General features: G+C 46.4%; 1 protein-coding gene across 1 annotated transcript in view; it reads right to left on the reverse strand.

Annotated features, from left to right (window-relative positions):
* The window catches only part of CDKL1 (cyclin dependent kinase like 1), a 100,625-nt gene extending 91,615 nt beyond the window's left edge, over positions 1–9,010 (reverse strand). The window contains exon 1 of the mRNA XM_033951191.1: positions 8,873–9,010. The gene's annotated coding sequence lies outside the window, so the exon portion shown is untranslated. The remainder of the gene's footprint in view (positions 1–8,872) is intronic.
* Positions 9,011–9,470: the final 460 nt, after the last annotated feature.

A 9,470-nucleotide genomic window follows, 5' to 3' on the forward strand; every position in this document is an offset into this window, starting at 1 on the left:
TACAAAAACAAAACACGCAGAGAAAAAATTAATTAATATAAATTCTCAAAACTGACACATTTTGATCACTAAATTTAAAATAGTTATTTTTCATACAGTTTTTCAATCACTAATCTTCCACCACCCCTGGGGCTAGCAATGCAAAAACAAACACGACATGTACTTTAAATGCTTACAATGTTAGCCTACATGGTAAGTAGACGCGGCCGCTGTACCTAATCGCGGCAAAGATCTCCCTGCCGTGATTAGCATAGTGACTGCGGCTACGGCTGCAAGTCTCCCCTCCCCCCAGCGATCACGGCAGGAGGGCACCCAACCCCTCCTGTAGACCCCCCCCAACGGCCCTCCCGACAATCGCAGCAGAAGGGTACCCAACCCCTCCTGCCGGTCCTCCCAATGGCCTCCCCTAAGATCGCCGGCAGGAGGGTACCCAACCCCTCCTGCTGGACCCCCCCCCCCCAACGAACCCTCCCACCCCGGAACCCCCTTAGTCTTACTTTCCAAGTTGGACCGGACGGCTCCTCACACGTATGGCCAGCAGGCTTGCCTCCATCCAAATGAGGCGGGCCCGCCCCTACCCTGCCCAACCCACAGGATCCTAGGGCCTGATTGGTCTAGGCACCTAAAGCCACTCCCGCTATAGGAGGGGCCTTAGGTGCTTGGGCCAATCAGGCCCTAGGATCCTGTGGGTTAGGCAGGGGAGGGGAGGGGCGGGCCCGCCTCATTTGGACGGAGGCAGGCCTGCTGGCCAGACGAGCGAGGAGCTGTCCGGTCCAACTTGGAAAGTAAGACTAAGGGTGGTGTTTCGGGATGGCGGGGTTTGTTGGGGGAGGGGCCGGCAGGAGGGGTTGAGCACCCTCCTATTGGCGATATAGGGGGCCGTTGGGGGTGCCGGCAGGAGGGGTTGGGCACCCTCCTACCAGTGATCATAGGGGGGCTGTTGGGGAGCTGGCAGGAGGGGTTGGATATCCTCCTGCTGCGATCGTCGGGGGGGCTGTTGGGGTAGGCAGGAGGGGATGGGTACCCTCCTGCCGCGATCGTTGGGGAGGGCTGGTTCTGTCGGCATGAAGGGCTGAGCACCTTCCTGCCGGCGATCGTCGGGGGGGGGGGGCGGGTTCTATTGGCAGGAAGGGTTGATCTGACAAATGAGGAGCACGGTGAAACACAGGTAAATAGCGGTTCCTAGAAGGGGGTACATTGGCCTGCGGGGACAAATCTTTTCACCGTTTTTGCGGGCGGTGAAAACTTTTGTCCCCGTGTCTGCGGCGATTTGGCTTTGGAGTCTCCATAACCCGCAGCCAAACCGCAGCCACGCCGCAGCTCCCTGCGGGGATCGCTCCCCGTGTCATTCTCTAGTCTACACCTCATGCAATCCATGGCTGCGTCAGAAGCCTTCTCTCTGACGTCGTGACGTCAGAGGGAACGCATCTGACACAGCTGCGGATCGCACGAGGAGCCAACGTCTGTGGCTTTGAGCAGGGGAGTCAACCAGAAGCTGAAGAACCGCCAGAGTGAGCACCTGCGGACACCCCTGTTTACTGCCGCTGCTGCTGGTTAAAGACAGCAGCAGCGGCAGAATAGGGAGGGTGGCCGGCTGTGCACCCTCTTGGAGCGTGCACCCGGGGTGGATCGCCCCCCTGCCTCCCCCCTTGGTATGCCACTGACCTGAAGAAATTGAGGGTTAAGTGACATGTTCAGACTACAAGGAGCGGGGAGTACTTGTAGACAAGTCAATGAAGCCGTCCGCACAATGTGTGGCAGCGGCGAAAAGAACAAACAGAATACTAGGAATGATTAAGAAGGGGATCACAAACAGATCGGAGAAGGTTATCATTTTGCTATACTGGGCCATGGTGCACCCCCACCTGGAATACTGCATCCAACACTGGTCGTCGTACATGAAAAAGGATATTGTACTACTTGAAAGAGTCCAGAGAAGAGCGACAAAAATGGTTAAGGGACTGGAGGAATTGCCGTACAATGAGAGGCTAGAGAAACTGGGCCTCTTCTCCCTTGAAAAGAGGAGACTGAGAGGGGACATGATCGAAACATTCAAGATAATGACAGGAATAGACTTAGTAGAGAAAGAGAGATTATTCACCCTCTCCTAAGGTGGAGAGAATGAGAGGGCACTTGCTAAAAGTAAAAGGGAAAAGATTCCGTACAAACGTAAGGAAGTTCTTCTTCACCCAGAGAGTGGTAGAAATCTGGAACGCTCTTCTGGAAGCTGTTATAGGGGAAAACACCCTCCAGGGATTCGAGACAAGGTTAGACAAGTTCCTGCTGAACCAGAATGCAGGTAAGGCAAGACATATGCAGGTAAGGCTAGACTCAATTAGGGCACTGGTCTTTGATCTAAGGGCTGCCGCGTGAGCGGACTGCTGGACACGATGGACCACTGGTCTGACTCAGCAGCAGCAATTCTTATGTTTACTGGGAATCAAACCCAGTTTTCCAGGATCTCAGCCCAGTGTACTAACCATTAGGCTACTCCTCCAACAGGTATAAAATAGGAAACGCAGCATTTAGCACACACTAAGCTTTATTAAAAGGACCCAGAAATCTTTACATTTTACCATATTGACATGCAATTTTTATTTTTTTGCAAATAAGACTTTGTAACAACAGTTTTGCATCTCTTGTTCCAGTGTGCTAATAGTTAATAGATGCTTTGCATGGTTTTGTACTGCACCAGCTATAAAGTTTTCCACATGAAAACTACATGCCAAATTGTAGTCCGTGCAAATGTGCAAATATTTATCAGTGGTGCTTTGCCCGCTTGAATGCTTAATAGTGCATACTGCTGCAAATAATGTAACTTTGGGGATCATTTTCAAAGCACTTAGACTTACTATGTGTACTTAAATGACAAATAGTGTTTACTCTGTGTGTTTGTGTGAGGGGAGGGGAGTTTGTAAATACTGTAGATCACATTTCTCTGTGAATCAGGTATCTAAATCAGACAGAACCCTTCTCTCATTGGTCACTCAGTGATCCTTGGGGGATAAAAGTGGAACAATTCAGTAAAGCAGACTGAAAATTTACCTTTTTGATATAGCTTTCAATCCTTAACCCTACTCCTCTGCCCTCCAACCCAGCCCGCTGATTAATGGTTCCCCTTAACTGTTTCCATGACATCCTGTTTGTCTGTCTTGGCTGTTTAGATTGTAAGCTCTTTGGAGAAGGGACTGTCTTCGTTGTGACTCTGCACAGCACTGCGTACATCTGGTAGTGCTATAGAAATAATTCATAATAGTAGTAGTGCGAAGAGTTTCAGTCTTTGGGAAGCAGAGCTGAGATTGTGATATCATAATGCCTCATTCCACCAATAAGAGCGAACCTCATCAGTGATGTCACAGTGGTTTGATTGTTCTGTACTCCCCTCTGCCCTCCAACCCAGCCCGCTGATTAACCGTTCCCCTTAACTGTATCCATGACATCTTGTTTGTCTGTCTTGCCTGTTTAGATTGTAAGCTCTTTCGATCAGGGACTGTTTCTTATTCTTTGTGACTCTGTGAAACGCTGTCTGGTAGCGCTATAGAAATAATTAATAGTATTTAGGGTTCCTTTTACAAAGCCATGCTAGGGCCTTAACTTGTGGAATAGCGTGCGCTAAATTGCCGCGCACGCTAGCCGCTACCATCTCCTTTTGAGCAGGCGGTAGAGTTTTGGCTTACGTGCGCTAAAATCGCTAGCGCGGCTTTGTAAAAGGAGCCCTTAGTATTAGTAATAAATAATAATAATAATTTGGGACTAACACTCAGAAGTCAAGACCATGTTCAAAATAAGACTGTCGCTGTATCTTTTCCCAGAAAAGGATGGGATTTTTTTTCCCACTCACCCCTCTTTATGCTAAGCCTAACAGTGCAGACCAGTGTGGTAAATGTTCCAATGCCCACAGGAATTGAATGGGCATCGGAGCATTTGCCTTGTGGCATAATAAAAGGATCCATCTGAGTTTCTGGTTTGGAAGAAATTAGAAAAATCATTCTTTCAGGGGAATGTTACAAATGAAAACTTTAAGATACAGAGCAATCCCATACAAAATATTTAATTATTTTTATTGAAGTTTCAACACAGCAGCTGAAAGAAATAATTTTTAAAAATTAGTGGAAACAAAAAGGGAAATAGAAAATATCATCAATCACGCCAATGGAAAAAGGAAAATTAAAAATGGCTTCATAAGCCAATATCTATAAAGTCTTCTAAAAAAAACCAAAAAACAACAAAACCCCAAGGACAATAAAGGTCCCCTTTCATCAAGCTGTGGTAGAGCGTTTTAAACAGTGAGGTAAATGCTCATTCACCCCTCCCCCTTTTACAAAACTGAAAAAGTGGTTTAGTGCAGGCCAGTTCGCTGAATGCTCTGCGCTGTTCCCGACGCTCATAGAGCATTCAGTGCACCGGCCTGTGCTAAAAAACGCTTTCGCGGTTTTATAAAAGGGGGGGGTCTTGGTTTATATTTGAGTCTTACTACTACTACTTCTTACCATTTCAGTAGTGCTGCACATTAAATGTTTAAGAGTCAGTCCCTGCTCAATAGAGCTTACAATCTAATTAAAATATACAAACAGGACAAATAAGGGTTAGGGAATTTCTCAAAGATGAAATGATAAAACAGACATGAACCCATCGTAGGCCTCTCCCCGGGAGCCCTGTTGATCCAGTGGTCAGCGAGGGCAAGCGCGATTCTCCTATACTGCTGCCCTGTGCAGCCTCACCACTCAAAATGGCTGATGCAAGCTCCCACAGTAACCACATGAGACTGCCGCGAGTTCGGTTTATATTGGAGTCAACCTTTTTCACCCTTTTTTGGGGGGAAAAGAGGTTATTGCGGTTTATATTTTGATGGGTTTACATTTGAGTATATACAATAATTTTCTGAATTGATAGCCATGTGCTAATGCTGCTATTAGTGCTTGGCCGTTAAAAAACAATTAGCAAGTGGGCGCTTATGAGGGGCCGCTGAAAAGTTTGCAGCCCATCCAAGAAAAGAATGATGTGGAGCCATGAAATTTACAAATTACTCCATACTTTTCTTGACATTTTTCATTTTAATGATGTGAAATGAAACGAAAAGTGTCAAGAAAAGTGTAGAATAACAAATCAAAAAAAGATAAATACACTCTGAAGTCTAATTTTATAATTTATCTATAAATTTGAGGTTAAATCAAAAAGTAAAGGCAAAATACATTTAATGGCTTTAATAGAAGTAACTGAGCAATTGAACATATCACTTTTCCGCATAGTCCCCATGCAAGATTAGCTTCTGCATTCCTGCAAAGAAGTTTTTTGTCTCCTCCCAAAGCCAGGTGAGCACCACTTCCTTTACTTCATCATGTTTTGTCTCGTAGCAAAGTATGGAGGTGCGGACCACCCCAGGCGCCCTGTCGGTAGGGGTGCTGAATCTTCTTTACCCCACCCCACCACGTCATCCCTCCCTCTGTACCTCTGCGGATCTTCACTAGCGCGAGCAACTTCTCCTGCCTGTTGCTTGTGCCAGCCTGGTTCCCCTCTGAATCATTTCCGGGTCAAGGGACAAGAAAGTGATGTCAGAGGGAAATCCAAAGCTGGCTCGAGGAGCATGCTGGAGAAAAGCCACTTGCACTGGTGAAGATAAAAAGGTACGAGGGGGTAGGGAGAGCACGAGTGGGGAGTGGGGAGGAGCGGGAGGTGCACGGAAGGAACGGGGGCACTGAGAGGAGGGCACGCATGGGGGGCGCCACCGCCCCGGGCACCTGATACCTTTACTATGCCACTGCTTTGTCTTTTGCTCTCCAGGTCACAGTGATGCACCCATGTCTCACTGCCGGTGTCAGTTCTTTCCAGAATAATTGGATGTTCTTCATACTGTCTCAGGAACTAGGTTGAAACTTCCAAAGGTTGTTGCTTGTGCAGATCAGTAAGCTGTTTTGGAACCCATCATGCACAGACTTTCCTGTATCCCAAGTCAACATGCATTATGGCAAATGCAGATCCATAGCTGATGTCCAAATTTGCAGCCAATTGAGACACTGTCATCTGTTGGCATTCTCTAACCAAGGCATCTGCCCTGTCAATGTGCTCTTGTGTGCGAGATGTTGATGGGCAACCAGAACGGCCTTTGTTGGTTACACCTGTTCTTCCCGCTTTAAACCTTTTCACCTACTCGTAAACCTTTTGTTGATTCGTGGTGCTATGTCCATACTGAGTCACTATCCAACGGTGAATTTGCACAGGTTTCACTCCCTCTGCCCAAAGAAAGCGCACTACTGCACGTTGTTCTTCAATAGTGAAATCTTGCAATGGAGCGTCCATGTTTCTGACCTCGTGGCTGCCACCCGACTAAAGGCTGAGCGCTGCACTATGCATGGATGAACTATCTAACAGGCAATGTACGAGTACATATGTTGCATTCTGCTAGCTCTGTTCTGGTTATCACATAATTTAACAATTGCCTTTAATTTTTGATTTGACCTCATACATGTCTAGGCATTTGTTTAAATTTCTATCTTTATCTAATTAAAAGCAAGCACTTAAGGCAGGGGCAGGGAACTCCGGTCCTCGAGAGCCGTATTCCTGTCGGGTTTTCAGGATTTCCCCAATGACTATGCATTGAAAGCAGTGCATGCAAATAGATCTCATGCATAGTCATTGGGGAAGTCCTGAAAACCCGACTGGAATACGGCTCTCGAGGACCGGAGTTCCCTACCCCTGACTTAAGGGCAAATTTTATAAGAAGCGCCCAAAAGTGAGGCACCTAATTAGGCACTGTTCAGCGAGATTCAAGAAAAATTGGGCGCTGTTTAGCGACTCGCGCTGAGCGGCACCTATTTTGGAGGCGCCCAATAAATAGGCCAGCTCTAGGCACAACTAAAAGTTAGGCGCCCATGCGAGTGCTTAAGCGCGCTTAAGAACAGCGATTCTCTAAGAAGGCGCCTAACATGCATAGCGCCTATTTTTTTTTAAGGCCGCCTAAATTTTAGAGGCGCCTCGTTACAGAATTGTGCTTTCTTGATAGGCGCCTATGTTTCAATTAGTGCCGATTAAAAAGCTTAATTGGGCTTGTTCTTCAATTTAGATAGGCGCCTATCTAGTTGGCCGCCTCCGAAATAGGTGCCGGTTACAGAATTTGGGCCTTAACCTTACTTGTATAACCTTAATTTTACTGAAATTAACTTTCTAACCTTACACTTTAAAAAGGTATCAGGTCAAAAGCGCGCCGGGACAAAGGCGCGTCCAGACAATTGAGCGCAGCGCCGCACAAAATTACTGTTTTTAGGGCTCTGACAGGGAGGCGTGGGGGGGAACCCCCCCACTTTACTTAATAGAGATCGCGCCGCATTGTGGAGGCGTTGAGGGGGTTGTAACCCCCCCATTTTACTGAAAACTTCACTTTTTCCCTGTTTTTAGGGAAAAAGTTAAGTTTACAGTAAAATGTGGGGGGTTATAACCCCCCAAACCCCCATAACGCCGGCGCGATCTCTATTAAGTAAACTGGGGGGGGCTCCCCAACAAAACCCCCCGTCGGATCCCCTAAAAACTGTAATTTTCTTCGGTGCGCGCCTTCGTCTTGCGCTCAGTTGTCGGTGCGCGCCTTTGTCTTTCGCGGGGTTGTCTATGAACCCTTTAAAAATGTACTGAAACATATTATCAAGTTATTCAAAAGTTGAGAGTGAAAAGCCTACGACTTCTGTTTTCAGAGGGTAATATTCTAAGAAAATTCTGAATGCAAGACAGTTTCTCATCCGCAGAAATAGGCTCTTAGAAACTGCACGCTCTGCATGTGGGAAGATTCACAAGCGTAATGCTACAGTGTATGCAACTTTAACTACAGCAAGTGTTCCCTGGTGCAGGTTGGGAGTTTTCAAATATAGGTATACTTTTCTATTTTCAAAGGTATACATACACGTTTTCTTGGAAAAGCTACCTGCACAGACTTAGCAAGTATAAACATGTAAAAGCAGATGTGTAATTTCACTTTGCCCTAAATTTCAAAGTCCACAGGTAAAAAAAAAATAAAAAGTGCCCATGGACTTTATATTAATGTGAAAAGTTAGAAATCTACACCCCCCCCCCCTCAAGTCTTCCTCTCATTTTTGAAATGTGGTAAAATTCTTGAAACTAGGACCCCTGGCCTTATGAACTTGTACAGTTTTTTTTAAAAACCTAGTAAAAGCAAAGATTTTCAATACAAATAATTTATAAAATAAACATTATACAAATGTTTATTTTTACTTACACACTGCCTTTTAATCCACCCCACCCCCCAACACCCACTGAAACTTGCATTTTTAGAAGTTTCTCTAACAGGTAAACTACTATGTCTTCCTATAATTTACACTATAACAATGTTTTAAAAACACTAGTTGGAATTTTATTTTTAACAGGAAAATGTTTATCTTCTTTTCTAGTCTAAGAACATAATTTATCCCCCCCTCCCCCTCCCCCGCAACATTTCAAATGATACTCCAAAATTCTCATCAATAATAATAATGTTCCAGGTTTTGGATTTTAAGTTTTGCATGCAGCGGGTTACTACTACAAAATAGGTTGGTATGCAAATTATCAGTACAAGACATAAAAAGATATCTGTATGTGCAAGTCTCAGTAGCAGCACTTCTCGCCTTTAATCCAACACACATGCAGAAATCCCTACAAACAAACCAGCAACCAGTTCAGTCTACGCCTGATGAATATCTCATGGCTGCATCGGATAGAGCTACACTAGCTGTAGAGGCAGCTCCGAAATTAGGCTGCGTTAAAATGTGGCGGTGGAAGCGAAATAGACCAGGACTACAGAACAATAAATAACACACGTCCGTGGAGCAAAGAGCAGCGACGGCTAGTCCAGTCGCACAACTAAAGCAGAAGAAAGAGCAGAATACTGCACCTGTCAACGGGGCCACGGCTCGTAGCACTGACAGAACACTTAACCCACGGAGTGCGCGACCTGCCTCGCGGGCCTCCGGCCAGAGGTGTCCCCATGGGAACTGTAGGAGTCCCGCCCCCTGCCCCAACAGCCAATCGGCAGGTCCCTCCCACTTCCGCTTTAACTCTCGGTCATGCTGTCCTTTGCACGCTGCAAACAGGTTGCTGAAAGTCAAGTGTGTGTGTATATATGTTTTTAATTCATTGCTGTGAGAAGGTAAAACTTATAGATTTCATAGCCAGCAGAATGGTGTAGGGCCACTGGGTCCATGACCCCCACGAGCCAGGGGGTGGGACGACCGGAGACTGATGATTTCGGTTTCTCCAGCCAAAAAGGTGCCCCTGCTTCGGCTCGGTGTGAAACGTACCTGACCTGACCCAACCCAACCATTAGGCTACAGAAGTTTCGGGGGGGGGGGGGGGGGGGGAAGAAGCAGCCAGCGTAAAACAATCGGTCCTCCATTTAAATTAGCGTGCTTTTGCGGGGGGGGGGGGGGGGGGGAGAGGCAAATAACCCATTTATCCAGAATATGTGGAAGAGGGGTGGTACCAAAGGCTGC

The sequence above is a fragment of the Geotrypetes seraphini genome, chromosome 7 (assembly GCF_902459505.1).
Source record: "Geotrypetes seraphini chromosome 7, aGeoSer1.1, whole genome shotgun sequence".
NCBI classification, from domain to species: domain Eukaryota; kingdom Metazoa; phylum Chordata; class Amphibia; order Gymnophiona; family Dermophiidae; genus Geotrypetes; species Geotrypetes seraphini.